The sequence below is a fragment of the Mya arenaria genome, chromosome 11 (genome assembly GCF_026914265.1).
Source record: "Mya arenaria isolate MELC-2E11 chromosome 11, ASM2691426v1".
Classification (NCBI taxonomy): Eukaryota; Metazoa; Mollusca; class Bivalvia; order Myida; family Myidae; genus Mya; species Mya arenaria.
Window position 1 is genome coordinate 18,858,911 of NC_069132.1, and position 22,524 is coordinate 18,881,434.

The 22,524-nt window shown below is 38.7% G+C and overlaps 1 pseudogene; it reads right to left on the minus strand.

Annotated features, from left to right (window-relative positions):
• LOC128208385 (EF-hand calcium-binding domain-containing protein 6-like) overlaps positions 1-22,524 on the minus strand; it is a 71,803-nt pseudogene that overhangs the window by 33,251 nt on the left and 16,028 nt on the right.

A 22,524-nucleotide genomic window follows, 5' to 3' on the forward strand; every position in this document is an offset into this window, starting at 1 on the left:
TTAATGGCTTAAACTATCATACTAACGGTTAAAGAAAAAATGCATAAAACATCAATTTTTGAACTTAAGAAAAAGAATCTATGATCTGATCTTTTGTCAGCAGTCTTATATTACTGGGTTCCATGGATTTTCGCACAAAAATGGCTCGTTCTAAGACAAAAAATAAAGAAGTTGTTAATACTTTCAATCTGTGAAAGTGCAGCTTTAACAACAAAAATAGAATAAACCTACAATAAAGCAAATGAAATTTCAGATATGCATAAATGAAGTGCTATCCTTAATCATTAACAATTTCATTCTTCAAGTTTGGTTTTTCCTCAGCCTACTGTCACTCACCTGATGCATAATCCCTGCATAACATTTTACGTTGACAATGAATTAGACAATGAGGTTGTATTCTTAGTCAATTAAATGACCTTAAGTTACTAGCTTAATGATTAAGAAGGGCTCATTATCAGCAATCACTCCATCTATCTTAATAATGTTTTGTCATAAAGAATTTTTTTCGTGTTTTTTATTCACTTGTATACTTTATATCCAGTTAAATACAGCCATCACATTTTTTTCTCCTAAATACACATGCGGATATCAATTTAACATTGGTCTATTTCTATTGGTCGAAAAAAATATCGCGACTCCAATATTTATGCAACTCCGCTGTTGGTCAAGGACAGGTCACGCGGTGACACCACATTTTTCCATATTCCAAATTCATATTACACCAAAATTGCCTCTTTATTCGGATTTGATGAATATTTCAATGAATAAATAAAACATTTAAACAGGGTAACAGGTTGTCAACGTTATACTTACATTACAGGGTTAGTAGGGGACATAGTTTTGGATATATGTGGGGGCAAGAATCCATATTTAGGTTCGAGCTTCACTCCACCGCATTATGGTTTCCTTTACATTGAATATCCCATATCGGGTGACCTACTGACCATGGAACTTATAGTATCCTTCCACATGTTTTTTAAAAATTCATTGGCAAGAATAGTTTTTTCAAATGACAATTTGTCATTTTGTATTCATTGTGATGAAAAAAGGTAAAATTAAATTTCCAACCAATTCTTAAGAGGAAAATGTGATATTTATCTTATCTCCTGATAAAAACTTTCAATCACGTTGGGTACTGAATGGGGTACTATATTGGTTTAAATAGGAAATGACGTCATGAACACAGTAATCTATGACTTCATCTTACTGGTGACCATTATGATGTCACAATTAAAAAGGAAAGAGTTTATTTTTTTTGTTATTCCTTCTACTGTACTTGATATCACCTTTATGTGTATTCTTCTTACAAACAGTATGAGAATGATCGCATGATTCTTTGGTTTGAAATTTTTCCTAGTACAACATTTTTGCAATGCATGCATTTACTGCAGAGAATTGCATCACTTTTATGGTATCCTGTTTTTTTACTAGAGAAGTAAAGCAGGTTGGTTGTTTTTGCTGTCTTTACTTAAAGAATATTTTGATAAAAAGATACTAAGACACATCATCATATAATAGACTGTATTATACAACTCGTCAAGCAAATATGTTAGTAAGCTCGACAAAGGCTAACTTATATGTTTACAGATTGGACAAAATGTACTGCTTTAAAATAATTATAAATGTTGTGTTTGGCTTACCATGATTGTGACATTTTCACTTACTTCTTTATTTTTGTTGCCTCTGCAATAAAATGTTGCTATGTTTGGAAAACAATTCATCATTGTTGTTCTCGGGTTACTTTAAAGGGACTGTACACCAGATTGGCACCAAAAAATGTTTTTCCTGTAACACAACTCAGGACAATTATTTAATAGAATGTGTTAAGCTTTGAATCATAATTATAGAGAAAGGACCAAAATGTAAAAAAAGCAGTCCAGTGTTGTATCCACTGTGCTACGAAGGCTAACTCCAAATGGGTGGTATATTTAAGCTATATACCTAGGTAGTCATACCCAGTATTATTTTAATGGAAACATATGAAATAACTGCTTAGCTAAAATAAATTGTAAACTATGTGGTACTTCAGTTAGTAAGATTCAATGCATTGTACACATTAACACCAAGTTTATGTCAGTTTTCGACAAATAAAATTCTTGCAAATTGATCATCTTGTGCACAGTTTCTTCAACTAAGGCCTTCGAGAACAACATTGAACTTTGAACCATGTCGACTGTTTTGAAAACATCTGTTAATGTTATGCTTCGGTTGTGTCCTTTTGTCGTATTTGTTATGCAACTGGAATGAAATTTTGACCGTGATGTAGTTCTGCAAATAAACATTAACGATGATATTGCCGGGTGACCTTTTTATCAACTTTTCAAAGCTACAGCATTAAAATGAATATGTTTGGAAAATAAACATCACGCTTAGATATTTGGTTTGAAGCATTGTCTAATTGTCCTCACCTAAGAGTGTTCAAATTATGCTCCTATATTCAAGATTAGGTACCGATGATTTTCTGTGTTTATAAGAGAAAGGACTTAGTTCTATACTTGCAGCAGACCGAACAATGTCACCGTCCATCAGCACTTTCATTGTATATTCGTAACGGAGACGGTTAGGTTAAGGTAACTCTTTTTGTCATTAAAATGTCTTGCTTTCATTTAAAGGGCAGTTAACATACTCAATGGCAGTTTCGTACGACGGTACCATACGGTTTATGGTGCATACCAAACGTACCATTGATCTATGTAGAACTAAGTAATATTGTACTCCCACAAGATGTTTTCATGGTAGTGTTGACTATGAACTTGCTTAAAACGACTCCGTTTTAACACTGACATTTGACAACGATGTTTTCCGTGTACTGTTTCCCTTTGACCGGATTGAGAACTGGTTAAAACACTAATGAAGACAAATGGTGTTGATACCAGCTCTTTTTTCGAACGAAGTGCCAAACGGATGATAATCATAGTAGCAGCCAGAGATCATACTACCAACGACCGAATGTTACCAATAACGTATGTTATCCGAATGACGGCTATCAGGTAAAGATGTTCTTGATAGTGTGTCGTCAGCTTTACCGGAGTGACCCTTCGGCCATGACTCACTATGGTCGATCGACCAAGAGACAACATTACAAGTAAGAAGTCCGAAACTTGTATTGCCGAATGCTGACAACTTGTCCGATCAATTACAATCGTATTTCACATTGTATACATATAAAGTTCAGTCACTATACTTACATGAATACTGAACTTATTTTGTAAGAGCGCAACGATCAACTATCTTTTCAATTACAAAGAATAATTTGAGATTATTCTCGACTTTTTCCTTTTGTAAACTTATGTAATTTGTTCAAACATTTAATTGAAATCACCATATATCGCCCTTTTCATATACCAGAACAACAATCTCGTTGGAACGGTTTGACATACACCCTTCCCTTGTTAAAGGTGCAAAACCTCTTCAGTTTTGGATGAAAAATAATGCATTTTTTTCTAAATTTATCATAATAGAGTGACATAAAAGCACGGATAAAAATTTCATTATATTATTTATATCTGAATAACACATAACACTGCTTTTGTGTTTGCAATGAATGTACATGTCAGTGGTGAAAATAACCAGGTGTAGTTTTCCAAATTTGCCTTGGAAACAAAATACACGGCGTTTGACTTAGGCACATACACCTTTAGGAGATATCGTTATAAAGTGTCTATGTCAATTCCGAGACGATGACAATGATATAAAATGATGTTGGCAAGGAAGGGGTTCTTCAAATATGTGCCGATTACAAAAAACTAAATATCATTCATACACCTTTTGAACGTGTTTTCAATTGCATAGTTTTACAATACGTCCAAAAAGAAAATGTTCCAATCTCAAACAGTCATATATTGCATGTTGAAACGAAAAGTACATTCTGACTTTTTTTTGTAAATATTGAGGGTCAATGTAAACATATCGCAAATTGGCCTATATCATACCGTGGTTTGGCATCGTAGTTCGTAGAACACATCCAACACATAACTAGTGAAAATATTTATTCCGCGCACCACAACATCAAAAGCAAATCAAAAACTCAGCAATCACGGGCATCACGTAGTAAAAATGCCGTCGAATGCGTCGTATTACCATTGCCTAACAACACCATATACAATCCAAATTCAAGCGACAATATTCTGGCGCATCATCAATTTTCCGAAAAATGGGTCTTGTTTATTGAAAAACATGAAACAACCGTACCATGAAAACGATGATTTTTCATTGTTTTTAAACTGCGCGTTTACAATGAACGTCAGTAAAATATTACGATTATTACAATAAAAACCAATTCAAGCTAGACAAAATATTTTATTTTTTAAACTTTTTATAGAAATAACAAAAACAACTTAGCATTTAATGATGCAGTTGTTGAAACAAGTATGAATGATCAGTTAATACACATGAATATAAGATATAACATTAGGCTTCATGTTGTCCAAGAGAATATATAATGAGAAATTGGCATGCGGATTTATGGCACATAACTTCCGTAGATAAAGTTCAGTTTGTCGAATTCCTGACACGTGTTTGTCATATGCAGCTAGTGTCCGTCACCTGACTCACTTGCTGGTCATCATCTTTACAAACTCTTAAGAGAGATTAAAATAAAAATAGAATATCAAGGGAATTGACTCAATCTCTATTGAATGATTATACTACCAGCGATAAATGCTATTATTCTTGCAACAGTTTACTTACATGAATAATTCAAAATAATGTTTCACTTACTTCACATAAAATATGCTTCATGTCGTTGTGAACATGTGTTCAGATTTTCATATGTTCAATGTTTCAAAGCAATGCTAACAAAAGAGTGCCCGCCCCCGTCAATCATCACCCCGGACACCTTCCTTCAGACTAAACCTGCCCGTTCCCGTTTATGTTCATCCTCATCCAGGACATCTTCCCTCACAGTTAACCACCCCGTCCTTTCCATTGTTCATCCTCATCCCGGACACCTTCCCTTACAGTTTACCTGCCCGTCCCCGTCAGAAGTCAACCCTACCACAGGGTACCTATCGTCACAGTAAGGCTGCCCGTCCTTGTAAATGTTCATACTCATACCGGACACATTCCCTCACGTTGACCTGCCCTTCCCCGTCAATTTTCACCCCGCATCCCAGACACTTAACCTCACAGTATACCTGCCCGTCTCCGTCAATGGTCACTCTCATCCCTCTTACCCTCATAGTTCACCTGTCCGTCACCGTTTATGTTCACCCCCATCCCAGACACCATTCCTCACAGTTTACATACACGTCCACCTAATAAGTCACCACATGGCACATGCTGTCATAGTTATCCTACCCGTCTCCGTCAATTTTCATCTTTATACCAGATAAATACTCTCAGATTTTACCTGTATGTCCGCTTCCATATCCAACCCAATACCGGACATCACCCTTCAAAGGTGACCTGCCAGTCCCCGTCAACTTTTCGTATACGACAGAACACGATCACCCCGACACATCAATTACAACGCCATTTTTGAACAACAACCCATAAATTTTACCTTGCCGTTCACGTCAATATTTGCCCCTTCGCCGAATATCTAACATCATAGCTGACCTGCCGATGTGCAAATTTTAATCACCATCCCGGATACTAACCCACAAAGTTTACCTGCCTTTTATCGCTGATACCATTCCCAACACCGGGCACCTTCCCCTAAAGTTGTCGTCTCCATCCCTGTCAATATTCACTACTATCCCGTGCACTTACCCTATAAGTTAATCTGCCCGTCCTGGTCACATTTAACCAGTCCTCTGGGCACCTTCCCTTACAATTACCTTTCAATATTCATCCCCACTCTCTTCCCGGATGCTTACCCTAATATTTTTACAATGCGTCTCCGTCAATATTCGAAAGACGCCCCCCCCCCCCACATCCCGGACACTCACCGTCATAGTTGACCTGACCGTCCCCGTCTATGTCCGCCTCGCGGATCATCTCGTCCACCTCCTCGTCCGTTAACTTTTCCCCGAGATTTGTCATCACATGACGGAGCTCAGCCGCACTGGAAAACAGGAATTAATATAGTTGTTTCAACAAATACTTAAATTCGTTAAAATATACTTAGCACTGTCACCGTATAAGTTCAGATTCAGAAAAAGTTATCGCGATTGCAAATGTATTTCGTTGAGAAACGGACCAGCTATGCACCAAGAAAAGATTGAAAATTCTTCTTTTCTAAATACGACATGGCAATATTGTAACAGTAATCAATGATCGAAACAAAGCATCTAAATGATAAAGAATATTTCTTAACAAAATGACAAATGCAATGTGCAATTCGCTGTGCATTTTATTCGAGCGACACGGGGTGGAGCACAACCAACACGGCAAACAAAATTGTTTTCATTAAAATCAGCCTGATGTTGTCGGCTCGAATCTTAATCTTTATACCGCTATCTTTATGTAATCGCTTAATAGCATTGTTTTTAATTCAAAGTGCTCAATCATAAGAAGCAATCAACAAGGTAAACAGGATTCCTTTTGACATAATCAGACTTTTGTGTGTGACACATATTCATAACTTGGGCATTGAAACTACAACAATATGTACAGAAGTGAGCCAGCGCCGACACCCACCTAATAAAACCATTGCCGTCCTTGTCAAATACCCGGAAGGCTTCCCTGATCTCCTCCTCACTGTCCGTGTCCTTCATCTTCCGCGCCATCATCGTCAGGAACTCGGGGAAGTCAATCGTTCCGTTACCTAGAGCATTCAGAATGCCATTGAAACATGTATTAGTAATGCAGTACTATTAAAGCAAATGTTGAAAATTGGGTGTTTTCCAATGCTCTGTATCTTATAAGAAAGAGTAAATAATGAAGAGCACATGTAACATTTTAAGAGGAATATTATCTGATAATTTGAAGATTATGTGATATCATTAATAATTCGTGACGTGATGTCATTAGGAGGATCAACTAATGGCATCAGGTGTACGTGACGTCTTTTTATATAAAAAAATAACGCTACCAAACATTAACGGCACAGCATGACATTATAGGGGAACTGCTTCACTAAACAACGAGACTTATAATTACGCACTTTTAATCACACGACACACTATAATGATACGTGGTACTACAATCCCGCATTACTTACCGTCAGCGTCTACTTCATTGATCATGTCCTGTAGCTCGGCCTCGGTCGGGTTCTGTCCAAGGGACCTCATGACGGTGCCCAGCTCCTTAGTGGTGATTGTTCCATCTCCGTCCTTGTCAAACAGGCTGAACGCCTCCTTGAACTCTGGAGGAACAAATATCACAGTTAAATTCTTAGAATAACTATAAGCATAACCCAAAACTATGAACTTGCACAAATGCCGATATTGTGTCGGGGTGCGTCTTTTCTTGAGATTATGCGAATATAGCATATAAACAAAAACAAAATAATTAAGAACAATGGCAGCTACCTTGAAACAACTTATATAAATTTACTTAAGCTTTGTTCGACAAAAAAATAAAATGTAGATAACTGTACCAGCAATTTGTTCTTCTGTTAGTTGTTCAGCCTGAAACAGAAATGTAAATCCAATACCGTTGGGCGTGTCAATACTAGAAGTCTTCTTTGGTCTTAAATTCAAATTATCCTAGTGTTTTAGTTCAAATATTTTGCTACATAAGTGAGTGAATTGAACGTAAGCTAGTCTTAAAAATAAACATGAAGTCAAAGAAATATAAGAAAACAAGTTTAAGCTTTTTTATTTCATTGAGCCAACATCAAATAATTCCCATTAAAAATCTAAAAACTCATTCAAATGAGAAAGGTATTCTATATGTTCAAAGCATTGAAGCTGGAACGCAGAAAAAACAAAACCAGTACACGTTTAATAACTTATTAACTCAAAAGAGTAAACTATGCAGCATTCCATTATGAATAAACACTAAGTGTGACCTAGACTTTAGAGGATGGGACTCGGGTCTTGCACGCGACACGTTGTCTTGGTATGTCAAACACATGTGGCAAGTTTTTTTAAGTATGTCCTCACACGGGAAAGTTACAGCCCGGACACGCCCACCTATACTCTATGTCTTATATGCAGCATTTCATTGTATTAATACACTAAGTGTTACCTTGACATTAAAGGTAGGAACACAGGCCTTGTACACGACATATTGTCTTTATTTGCCGAACACACGTCGCAAGTTATTTTTTAAATATGTCAATACAAGAGAAAGTTACAGCCCGGACAGGACCACTTATATAATAAATTCGTATGTCCTTTTATGCAGCATTCCGTTTTATTCAAACACTAAGTGTGACGTTGAACTAAGTGGTAGGGACATGGGTCTTGCAAACAAATATGACAGGTTATTTTAAATCTGTCCATACATGGGAAAGTTACAGCCCGGACACAACCAGCTATATTCTATGTCCTTATGTGCAGTACTCAATAGTAGTCAAACATTAAATGTGACCTTGCCCTTAAAGGTAGAAACACATGTCTTGTACGCGACACATCGTCTATATCTGTCGAACACATGTGGCAAGTTTTTTTTTCCATAGAAAAAACACTACTATCTTTAGTCTATGTCCTTTTATGCATAATTCCATAGTGTTCAAACACTAAGTGTGACCTTGACCTTTGCTGAAGGGATTCTTGTCTTGCTGGTGACACGTAGTCTTTGTATGTCAAACACATCTGGCCAGTTATTTTAAAATATGTTCATACATAAGAAAGTTTCATCCCGGACACGAAACCTTAAAGATAGGAACACAAGTCTTGTTCGCGACACATCGTCCGAAAATGCCGAACAGATGCGGCAAGTTATTGTAAAATCTTTCAATACTAGAGAAAGTCACAGCCAGGACAAGAGAATATGAGCCAGACACACCGACGGATAGACAGATGGACGGACGGAATGACGGGCGGTCCTATTTTAATATGCCCAACTTCGGAGCATAAAAATAAACACATACGAAAAAGTAAAACCTGATAATTCTACCCCTTCTTATAAAAGACATAATTATCGAGTCGTGCGAATGAAAAATAACATATCAACACATCAAAATCATTGCTTGTACACGGATATCTTGATAAAGTATAATTTATTTGCACCCTGTCATTAATTTTGGTTTATTTCAGCAATACTTTATGATGTCAATGTTATTAAACAAATTATTTGTGCATGCATGTACTTAAAAGGTTTACAACTCAATTATCATACTCTCTTTAATTAACAGAATCTGATAAAAATCACTCACCATTTTCTATATTGAGATTCCCTCCTTAGTACTCGGCGTCCAGTTTCTAACTGGCTGAATGAACGCAAACTACCCGATCAACGATTCGTTTAAATTTTACCGCAATGCGACAGTAAGTTATCTTTATTATTCAAATTTATACTTTCATCAATGGGGAAGTTTACATACTGTTTGGCGGTGTACGAACGACAGTAGTATACGGTTTATGGAGCATACCGAACGTGCCATTGATCTATGTAGAGCAAACGATTCACAGTAAACACTGTGTAAGATACTGACTTACCTAAATAATACAATATTATATTCCACTCCATCAAGAAACGACTCCGTTATAACACAGCAATGTTTTTCGTGTACCGCTTCAATTTGACCGGATAGAGAACTGGTTAAAACACTCATTAGGACAAAATGTGTTGACACTCTCCCCGTTTTCGAACGAAGTGCAAAACAGACCAGAGCTGTCGTAAGAACAGCGATGAGACACAATCAGTGTTTAATGACTGGCAGAAGAGATTAAATTTCAACTGCTTTCTTCTAGTTTTGTAACAGTGACCTTGATCCTACGGGACCCAAACACAAACTAAAGGAAGTCCTCCATAAACTCTTCCTGCATATCAAGTTTGGTCACAGTTTGTCAACCATAACTAAAGTCAGTATCAAACGGTCATCTTTGTAGTAGCATTGACCTTGATCCTAAGGGGGCCAACAAGCAATCCAATAAAAGGTCCCCATAAACTCATCCCGTATATCAAGTTTGGTCACACTTTGTCAACCCTTATTGTTATCACACAATAAACAACCGAGCGTAACCAACTACGTGTTTCGTTTGTTTTTCGAGTTACGGCTATCAGGTAAAGAATTTCTTGGTAGTGTGTCGTCAGCTCTACCGGGGTAACCATCCGGTAATGACGTGGTCACTTGACCCAGCTGGCTCTCCCTGTTCATAAGACCGGAATCACAATCTCGTTGGAACGCTTTGACAAGGTGCACAAACCCTTCTTTTTGGGAAGATTCAAAATATATACCTCTTCAGTATGTGGTTAATAGATTCTCTCGATTTACCTTAACAGAGTGACATTAAGGCACTGATATAAATTTGATTATATAACTTATATCTGAAAACGTCACATCATTGCTATTGTGCCTACAATAAATGTACATTTCAGTGGTAAAATCATACCCAGAATAGTTTTTCATATTTGCCTTGGAAACAAAATGCACGGCCTTCGACTTGGCCACATCCTCCTTTAGTAGGTATCGTTACAATGTGTCTATGCCAATTCCGAGACGGTGACAACGATATATAGATATATAAAATGACGATGATAATGAAGTTTTTTTCAAATATGTGCCGATCAAAAACCACTTAACATCATTCATGAACGTATTTTCAACTGCATAGTATAAAAATACTTCCGAAAAGAAATTGGCCAACTTCGAACAGTCAACTTCTGCATTTTGTGATTTAAAAAGTACATTCAGACTTAACACTGATTTGTTAATATTTGATCAAATTAGGTTTATTGTACAATTCCACACATAACTAGCGAATAAATGTTGTTCTGTGCACCTCAACGTCAAAAGCAAATAATACAATTCAGGAATCACGGGCAAAACAAAGTAATAATGCCGTCGAATGCATCACCTTTGCCTAACAACAATACCGGTATATACAATTCCAATTCCAGTGATAATATACTGGCTGTCGCAAGATGCCAGCAAGACGTCAGTATAGTACCTCAGAAGAAATCGTCGTTATATCAAGGCAAAATGTTCACGATAGGACCATACATCCAAATGCCTTGAACAATACCTACACAAAACTTGGATAGCAAAAGACCGTGCGAAATGTGTATTTTCTATAACACTTGTGTGTGTGTGACTTACAAGTTTAATGTGTTTGATTCGAAGACACTAATAATCATCATTTTTGCGATAGAAATGATAATTTTCAATCTTCCGAAAAGTAGTTCTTGTTCATTGAGATAGTGAATGAAGATGAAACAACCGTTACACGGAAACGATGATTTGTTTTAAGCGGTGCATTTACAATGAGTGTCAGTATAATTTGATGTTATGATTATTACAATGAAAAACAAACTCAAGCTAGAAAAAATATTGTATGTCTCAATTGTTTTACAAATAACAAAACAACGTAGCATTTAATGATGCAGTTGTTGAAACAAGTATGAATGATCAATTTACACAAATGAACATTTATCACTAGTTTACAATATTATGCTTTATGTCGTCCAAGTGAAAATATAATGAGAAAATGGCATGAGGATTTATGACACATGACTGCCGTAGATAAGGCTCAGTTTTTCAAATTCCTGACATGTGATTGTCATTTGTACCCGTCACGGTGACTCGCTTGCTGTTCATCATCATCACAAATTCTAAAGAAAAAATAACTAAAACAGAAAATCAAGCGAATTAACTCATTCTCAGTTGAAAGATAACACTACCAGCGACAACTATTACACTTGTGACAGTATACCAATATAAGTAATTTAAAACACTGTTCGGCTATTTCTGTAGTTTTTAATATAAACATTACTAACACTTACTTACAACACAAATCCGTAATGTATTTGTGAACATGTGTTTACATTTCCATTGTAAAATGTACAAAGTTTCAGCCAATGCCAACAAAAGAGTGTTGGAATGATGGACACCTACTCTCAAAGTTGACCTGCCCATCCCAAACAATGTTCTTCCTTTTCCCGGACACTTTCCCTCACAGTATACCTGCTCTTTCCCGTCAACGTTCACCCTCATCCCGGACACCTTCCCTCACAGTTGACCTGCCTGATCCGTCAATGTTCATCACCATGCCGGACACGTTCACTCACACTTGACCTGCCCGACCCCATCAATATTCATCCCCATACCGCACATGTTCCGTCACAGTTGACCTTCCCGTCCCTTTCGATGTTCACCCTCATGCAAGACACCAACCCTTATAGTTCGACTGCCCATCCCCGTCAATGTTCACCCTTATCCTAGACACTTATCCGCATCGTTCATCTTCCCGTTCCTGTTAATATTCATCCATATCAAGGGCAGCAGCCCTCACAGTTGACCTGCCCGTCCCCATTAAAGTTCACCGTCAACCCGGACACCTTCCCTAACAGTTGACCTATCGACCCCATCAATGTTCACTCTCATCCCGGACACCTTCCCTCACAGTTGACATACCCGTCCCAGTCAATGTTTACCTTTATCCCGGATAATTACCCTCTCAGTTAATTAGCCCGTCCCCATTCGTGTTCACCCTCATCCCAAACACATTCCCTCACAGTTTACCTTCCCGTCCCCTTCAATAGTCATCCCCAGGACATGGTATCTATCGCCATAATTGAAATGTCCGTGCACGTCAATGTTCACCCTAATCCCTCATTACCCTCAAAGCTGACCTGTCCGTCCTCGTCAATGTTCACCCTCATCTCAGACACCTACCTTCATAGTTGACCTGGCCGACCCCGTCAATGTTCACCCTCATCCTAGACACCCACCCTCATAGCTGACCTGCCCTTCCTCGTCAATTTCACCCTCAACCAAGACACGTTCGTACATAGTTAATCTGCCCGTCCACGTCAATGTGCTTCCTCATACCTCATTACATTCATAGTCGACCTGACTGTGCTTGTCAATGTTCACCCTCATCCAAGACAGGTACTCTCATAGTTGACCTGCCCGTCCCCGTAAATGTTCACCCTCATCCAAGACAGCTATTCGCATTGTTGGCCTACCGATCACCGTCAATGTGCACCATCACCACAGACACCATCCCTCATATTCTAACTGCCAGTCTCCGTCAATGTTCACCCTCAACCAAGACACCTTTGCTCATAGTTGACCTGCCCCTTCCCGCCAATGTTCATCATCATCACAGACACTTTCCCTCATAGTTGACCAGCCCATCTCCGTCAAAAGTAAATCACACCACAGCGCACCTACCTTCATAGATGAACCGCCCGTCCCCGTCAATTTTCATCCTCATCCCGAATACCTGCTCTCAGATTTCACCTGCCTGTCCGCGTCTATATCCACCCCACTTCCGGTCACAACCCGCATACTTGACCTGCCAGTCCCCGTCAATAGCTCTATATAACAGACCACGATTTGCCCGACCACTCAATATCAACGACATTTGTGATCACCAACCTATCAATTTTACCTGGCCGTACGCGTCAATATTTGCCCCTTCACCAGATATCTAACATTATAGCTGACCTACCGACTACAAATATTCACCACCATAGCGGAAACCAACCCACAAAGCTGACCTGCCAATCCTCGTCGATATTATTCCCAACACCTGGCACCTTCCCCTAAAGTTGACCTACCCGTCCCTGTCAATATTTACAACCACCTCGTGCACCTACCCTCATAGTTGATCTGCCAGTCCTCGTCATTTTTAACCCGACAACTGGGCATCTTTCCTCATAGTTGACCAGAGCGTACCCTTTAATTATCACACCCCCCGTCCTATCCCGGACACTTACCCTCATATTTGACCAGTGCGTCCCCGTCAATATTCGCACCCCCATTTCAGAAACTTACCGTCATAGCTGACCTGACCGTCCTCGTCAATGTCCAACTCGCGGATCGTCTCGTCCACTTCCTTGTCCGTCAACTTTTCCCGTACACTTTCCCTTATATTTGCCCAGTGCGTCCCCGTCAATATTCCCCCCTCCTCCCCCGGAGACTTACCGTCATAGTAAACCTGCCAGTTCTCGCAAAGTTTACTAGACGGGCCCCTTAAATATTCGCTCCATTCTAGCATTCCAGACACCAGGCATTTTATAGGTGACAAACTCGTCCCCTTTCAATTTACCTTCATAATTGACCTGACCGTCCCCGTCAATGTTCACCTTGCGGATCATCTCGTTAACCTCCTCGTCCGTCAACTTTTCCCCGAGATTTGTCATCACATGACGGGTCTCAGCCACACTGGAAAAACAGGAATTAATATAGTTGTTACATCAAATACTTAAAGTCCTTTTCTGCTAAGCACATTCACTGTATAATTTCAGATTCAAACAGTTATCCCGATTGCCAATGTATTTTATTTAGAAACGGACCTGCAATGCACCAAAAACATAACAAGATTGAAAAAATATGCTTCTGTGTGCGTGTCTCATATTCATAATTCTAGCAATGAAACAACACATATGTACAGAAGTGTGCCAGCCTCGACACCCACCTAATAAAACCATTCCCGTCCTTGTCAAATACCCGGAAGACTACCTTAATCTCCTCCTCACTGTCCGTGTCCTTCATTTTCCGTGCCAGGAATCGTCAGGAACTCGGGGAAGTCGATCGTTCCGTTACCTGAAGCATTCAAAACGGCATTGAATCATGTAGTAGTACTAAGCAAATGTTTAAAATTTGGGTGTTTTTCAATGATTGCTCTGTAATTTTTCACAAAAAAGTAATTAACGAAGAGACCTCGTAACATCGTTAGAATCACATGATCTGATATCGATAATCACCTGATATCATTTATATCTAGTACCGTGATGTCATTCGGATGAACACGTAATTGCATCAGGTTCACATGGCATTATAGGGGAAATATTACACTGAACAACGTGCCTTACAATCACGCTCTGTAATATAACATGACACACAATGCATATACATGGCACTACAACACCGCATTAATTACTTACCGTCAGCGTCTAACTCATTGATCATGTCCTGTAGCTCGGCCTCGGTCGGTTTCTGTCCAAGGGACCTCATGACGGTGCCCAGCTCCATGGTGTTGACGGTTCCATCTCCGTACTTGTCAAACAGGCTGAACGCCTCCTTGAACTCTGGGGGAACAAATATCACTGTTAAATTCTTAGAGTATCTACAAGCATAACCAAAACTATGAACTAGCACAAATGCCGATATTGTGTCGGGGTGCGTCTTTTCTTGAGAAAAAGAAAAATAGCCTAAAAACTAAAAGTTGATTAAGAACAGTGGCATCTAGCTTGAAACAACATTAATAAAGCTACTTAACCTTTGTTCGATGAAAAAAGTTTAAAATGTAGATAACCGTACCAGCAATTTGTTACTGTAATACCTTGGGGCGTGTCAATACAAGAGGTCGGTTTTGGTCGTATATTCAAATTATCCTAGTGTCATATTATAATATTTTACTTTGTTATATACCTTTTAATATTCCGTCAAAAATACTGCATTTTTTAACTGAAAATACAAAAAATCGGATAAAAAATCCCGTATTGCACACTGCGTGTGGCTTTCTGTTTCCGTATCACACACAAGACCGGGATTACTTTTTTCGATCGTACATGCTCGGTAATTTCCGCCATTCCGATCCTATTTTTAGACTGAACTGGTATCCTTATATTAAAAACAAATCGTTGAAATGGTATTGTTGATCAGTTGTAATGTATATGACAGCAATTCTTAATTAAGTTAATAAATGCTTAGCAATAAAACGTTGGCAGTACCGGCTCGATCGGATGACATCTCTACCCCAATGCAATCCAATATCGCAAAACAGATGTCCGAAGTAATATCCACAAACACTTCAAAATACTCGGCTACTCAACTGTCACATCACTATCAACCACTGCCAGAGATCGCCACAATAAAACAAACGTAGATGGATTCGTGTGATCGATAGTGACAGTGATTAAGTGCCCTTAAAGTTATTAGTTCCATGAAGAAAACTCACATTTAACAGTTCAACCGTTTACAAATGGTAGACGTTTACTTTCGTCATAAGTAACGACTAACGTCACACAATGGCGCGTGAATTAATTAATTCATACGTCATTTATATTTTGTATTGCACATGTATACTTAATCGGTATTTTTGTCTAGTTGCTTACGTGATTGTGGGTTCGTTGAAATTAAAACGTTAACATGGTTTGCTGTTTTTATTTAGAAATAGTTTGAAGGTTTATAATAAAAGGAATATCATGTTAGCCGGTTCAACCGACTAACATAACATTCCCTATATAAAAATGATTGGGTGAGTTGGACGCAGGCTAGTGTTAGAAATAAATATAAAATTAATAAAATTTAAGAAAAGAGGTTTTTTAGAGTCATTAAGCCAAAATAGTTCCCGAAGAACTCATTCCAATGAGAAAGTTCAAAGCATTGAAGCTGGAACACAGCAAAAACAAAACCAGAACTTGGATTAATATGTTTAATTTAATTTTGGCCTAAAAGGAGGCTTTTCAGTGAATTATGCGAATATATTATACCTGCAGCCTCCAAACAATATGAACATGACACACAAAAGTTATGAGCACAACATCCATTGATTTAATTTAAATTGTAGAGAGGGCGGGTTCGAATATTAACTATAAACATTGATCGCTCAACAATTAAACCATGAACAATATTTAGTGTGGTAAAATATTTTCAAAAACTTTAAACACTAGTCAACCGCTGATTTACCACGGCCCAGTATCTGTTTTAAAGATAGTTTGTTTACAGTTTGGTACCCAAAATGCAATATTGGAATACCTGTTTACACAAAGATGATCAAGAATTTGAGAAAAATATGAACACATCCGAAATAGTTTTTCCTATTATTTCCGAAACCAATATTAAACCTTAAAAAGATATTTCTTGAGTGTTGATGCTAAACTTGAGTTACATGAATTTTCTATTTCAATCTGATATTGAAATATATATATATTATATGATCACGGAATTTAATACATGCTCATGGAATAGCATAAATGATCATTCTTGGACTAGCATAAATGAGTATTCCTGGAATAGCATAAATCATCCTGGCATGGTCATGGAATAGCATAAATGGTCATGGCATTGTCATGAAATAGCATAAATGATCCTGAAAAAGCATAAATCATCATGAGAGTACTTTCAGGGCTTTAATTAAGACAATATAACATGCTGTTTCAAACAAAGAAATGCAGAAACAAACAAAACAGATGTTTATTACGACTTGTACTTAATAACCACAAATATGAATCAAAGACCGCAAAAACTTTTCGGCTGAATACCTTAAACCTGAGAATTCCCGCCCAATTTAAAAAGGACATAGTTATCAAGTTGTGCGAATAAAAAATAACAAACAAACAAATCAAAATCATTACTTGTACACGGATACCTTCATAAAGTATCCTTGCATCATTTATTAAATTTTGGATTATTTTATAAGCTAGGCTTAATAATGTTAATGTTCTTAAACAAATAATTTTCGCATGTTTATACTAAACTGTTTTACATGTAAATTCTAATCAGCATTCTTTCTTTAATTAAAATAACCATGAATAACCTACTCACCATTTTCGATATTGAGATTCCCTCGTGGTGAGTCCTCGGCCCCTAGTTTCTAACTGAATGAATGAACACTTCAAACTACCCAATCATCGATTCGATCAAATTTTGCCGCAATGCGACAGTAAAATATAATTTTCCTGGTTTGGGTTAGCAAGTAAAGAATATTGTTTTTCCTTGTTTATTAGTTCTTCGAGAGGTGACGAGGTATTTCGTTCGTGTAGCTCACCTTTGGCGGTAAAGTCGGCTTGTAAGTCGTTCAGCGATGGGTCTTCGACAACGCTAATTCATGAACTTTCAAAGTTTCATTTCGGTTAAAGGTTGGCAAAGTTTTTTAGATCCTACAAAGTATAAACTTTAATCGTATGCTTATTATAAGTTTGTAGCAAATGTTGCTCGCAGCCGGTTGTTACCGATGTGTTGTTTTTGTATATTCGTAACGGAGACGGTAAGGTTAAGGGAACTCCTTTTGCCATTTAAATTTCTCGCTTTCATTTAAAGGGCAGTTAACATACTCAATGGCAGTAAACGTAAGACGGTACCAAACGTACCATTGATCTATGTAGAACTAAGTAATATTGTACTCCCACAAGATGTTTTCATGGTAGTGTTGACTATGAACTTGCTTCAAACGACTCCGTTTTAACACTGACATTTGACAACGATGTTTTCCGTGTACTGTTTCCCTTTGACCGGATTGAGAACTGGTTAAAACACTTATGAAGACAAATGGTGATGATACCCGCTCTTTTTTCGAACGAAGTGGCAAACGGATGATAATTATAATATCAGCAAGAGATCACACTACCAACAACCGAATGTTACCAATAACGTTTGTTTTCCGAATGACGGCTATCAGGTAAAGATGTTCTTGATAGTGTGTTGTCAGCTTTACCGGAGTGACCCTTCGGCCATGACTCACTATGGTCGATCGACCAAGAGACAACTTTACAAGTAAGAAGTCCGAAACTTGTACTGCCGAATGCTGTTAACTTGATCGATCAATTACAATCTTATTTCACATTGTATACATGTAAAGTTCAGTCACTATATTTACATGAATACTGAACTTATTTTGTAAGAGCGCAACGATCAGCTATCTTTTCAATTATAATGAATATAAATTGAGATTATTTTTGACTATTTTCTTTTGTAAACTTATTGTATTTGTTCAAACAATTAACTGAAATCACCATGTATCGCCCTTTTAATAATCCCAGAACAACAATCTGGTTTGAACGGTTTGACATACAGCCTTCTCTTGTTAAAGGTGCAAAATCTCTTCAGTTTTCGATGAAAAATAATGCATTTTTTTCTAAATTTACCATAATAGAGTGACATAAAAGCACGGATAAAAATTTCATTATATTATTTATATCTGAATAACACATAATACTGTTTTTGTGTTTGCAATGAATGTACATGTCAGTGGTGAAAAGAACCCAGTGTAGTTTTTGCAAATTTGCCTTGGAAACAAAATGCACGGGGTTTGACTTAGGCACATACACCTTTAAGAGATATCGTTATAAAGTGTCTATGTCAATTCCGAGACGATGACAAGGGTATAAAATGATGGTGGCAAGGATAGGGTTCTTCAAATATGTGCCGAATACAAAAACCAAACATCATTCATGCACATTTTGAACGTGTTTAAAATTGCATAGTTTTACAATATCTCCAAAACGAAAATGTACCAATCTCAAACAGTCAACTATTCTGACTTTTTATTTTGTAAATATTGAGGGTCAATGTAAACATATCGCAATTTGGCCCTTTATCATACCGTGGTCTAGCATCGTAGTTCGTAGAACACATCCAACACATAACTAGTGAAAATATTTATTCCGCGCACCACAACATCAAAAGCAAATCATAAAACTCAGCAACCACGGGCATCACGTAGTACAAATTCCGTCGAATGCGTCGTATCACCATTGCCTATAACATCATATACAATCCAAATTCCAATGACAATATTCTGGCGCGTCATCAATTTTCCGAAAAATGGGTCTGGTTTATTGAAAAACATGAAACAACCGTACCATTCAGTCGATGATTTTTCATTTTTTTAAACTGCGTGTTTACAATGAACGTCAGTAAAATATTACGATTATTACAACAAAAACAAATTCAAGCTAGACAAAATATTTCATTTTTTAAACTATGTATAGAATAACAAAAACAACTTAGCATTTAATGATGCAGTTGTTGAAACAAGTATGAATGATTAGTTAATACACATGAATATAAGATATTACATAATACTTCATGTTGTCCAAGAGAATATGTAATGACAAATTGGCATCCGGATTTATGGCACATGACTTCCGTAGATAAAGTTCAGTTTGTCGAATTCCTGACACGTGTTTGTCATATGCAGCTAGTGTCCGTCACCCAACTCACTTGCTGGTCATCATCTTCACGAATTCTTAAGAGAGAAAAAATAAAAATACAGAATATTAAGGGAATTGACTCAATCTCTATTGAATGATTATACTACCAGCGATACATGCTATTACTCTTGCAACAGTTTACTTACATAGATAATTCAAAACAATATTTCACTTACTTCACATAAAATATGCTTCATGTCGTTGTGAACATGTGTTCATATTTTCATGTTAAAATATTCAGTGTTTCAAGGCAATGCTAACAAAACAGTGTTTGAATGATGGACACCTAACCTCATGGTTGACCTGCCTGTTCCCGTCAATATTTATCCTCATCCCAGACATATTCTCTCACTGTCTACCTACCCGTCCCTGTCAATCATCACCCCGGACACCTTCCTTTAGACTAAACCTGCCCGTCCCCGTTAATGTTCACCCTCATCCCGGACACCTTCCCTCACAGTTAACCACCCCGTCCCTTCCATTGTTCATCCTCATCCCGGACACCTTCCCTTGCAGTTTACCTGCCCGTCCCCGTCAGAAGTCAACCCTACCACAGGGTACCTATCGTCACAGTTAGGCTGCCCCGTCCTTGTAAATGTTCATACTCATACCGGACATATTCCCTCATGTTGACTTGCCCTTCCCCGTCAATTTCCATCCCCCATCCTAGACACTTTACCACACAGTATACCTGCCCGTCTAAGTCAATGGTCATCCTCATCCCTCTTACCCTCATAGTTCACCTGTCCGTCACCGTTTATATTCACCCCCATCCCAGACACCATCCCTCACAGTTTACATACACGTCCACCTGATAAGGCACATACTGTCATAGTTGTCCTACCCGTCTCCGTCAATTTTCATCTTTATACCAGATAAATACTCTCAGATTTCACCTGCATGTCCGCTTCCATATCTAACCCAATACCGGACATCACCCTTCAAAGGTGACCTGCCAGTCCCCGTCAATTATTCATATACGACAGAACACGATCTCCCCGACCCGTCAATATATACGCCATTTTTGAACACCAACCCATAAATTTTACCTTGCCGTACACGTCAATATTTGCCCCTTCGCCGGATATCGAACATGATAGCTGACCTGCCGATGTGCAAATTTTCAACACCATCCCGGATACCAACCCACAAAGTTTACCTGCCTTTTATCGCTGATATCATTCCCAACACCGGGCACCTTCCCCTAAAGTTGTCGTTTCAATCCTTGTCAATATTCACTACTATCCCGTGCACTTACTCTTTTAGTTAATCTGCCCGTCGCCGTCACATTTAACCAGTCCACTGGGTACCTTCCCTTATAATTACCTTTCAATATTCATCCCCACTCTCTTCCCGGATACTTACCCTCATATTTTTCCAGTGCGTCTCCGTCAGTATTCGCAAGCCGCCCCTGCCCCCCGCACCCACTCCCCCATTTCGGACACTCACCGTCATAGTTGACCTGACCGTCCCCGTCCATGTCCGCCTCGTGGATCATCTCGTCCACCTCCTCGTCCGTTAACTTTTCCCCGAGATTTGTCATCACATGACGGAGCACAGCCGCACTGGAAAACAGGACTCTAACCCTCACATTATACCTGCCTATCCCCGTCAGTGTTCACCCTCATCCCAGACACCAACCCTCATTGTTCACCCTCCCGACCCCGTCAATCTTCACCCTAATCCCGGACATGAGCCCTCAGAGTTGACCTGCCCGACCTCATCAATGTTTACCCTCATACCTGACACCTTCACTCACAGTTAACCTGCCCGTCCTTGTCCATGTTCACCCTCATCCACGACAATTACCCTCACAGTTGACCAGACTGTCACCATCAATGTTCACCCTCATCCAGGACACTTTCCCTTATAGATGACCTGCCCGTCCCCGTCTATGTTCAACCCAATCCAAGACACCTTTCCTCATAGTTGACCTTCCCCCTCCCGGTCAATAGTCAACCCAACCACAAGGTACATATAGCCATAATTTGCCTGCCCTTCCATGTCAATGTTCACCCTTATTACCCCTACAGTTGACCTGCCCGCCCTCGTCCATGTCCACTTCATACCAGACACTTTCCCTCACAGTTGACTTGCCCGTCCCCGTCAGTTTTTACCATTAACCGAGACACGTTCGTTCTTAGTAAACCTACCCGTAACGTCAATAGTCACCCCACCAACAGGGTACCTATCGCCATAATTGACCTGCCAGTCCATGGCAATCTGCACCCTCATCCTTCAATAATCTAACAGTGGACCTGCCCGTCGTCGTCAACGTTTACCATCATCGCAGACATCTACCCACATAGTTGACCTGCCCGTCCCCGTAAATGTTCATCATCATCCAAGACACCTATCCTCATAGTTGACCTTCCCGTTACCGTCATTGTTCACCATCATCCATGACAACTACACTCATAGTCGAACTGTCAGTCCCCGTTAATGTTCACCATCAAACAAGACATATATCCTCATAGTCGAACTGTCAGTCCCCGTTAATGTTCACCATCATCCAAGACATATATCCACATAGTCGAACTGTCATTCCCCGTTAATGTTCACCCTCATCTCAGATACTTTCCCTCACAGTTGACCTACCCATCTCCGTCAATGTTCACCCTCATCTAAGATACCAACCCTCTC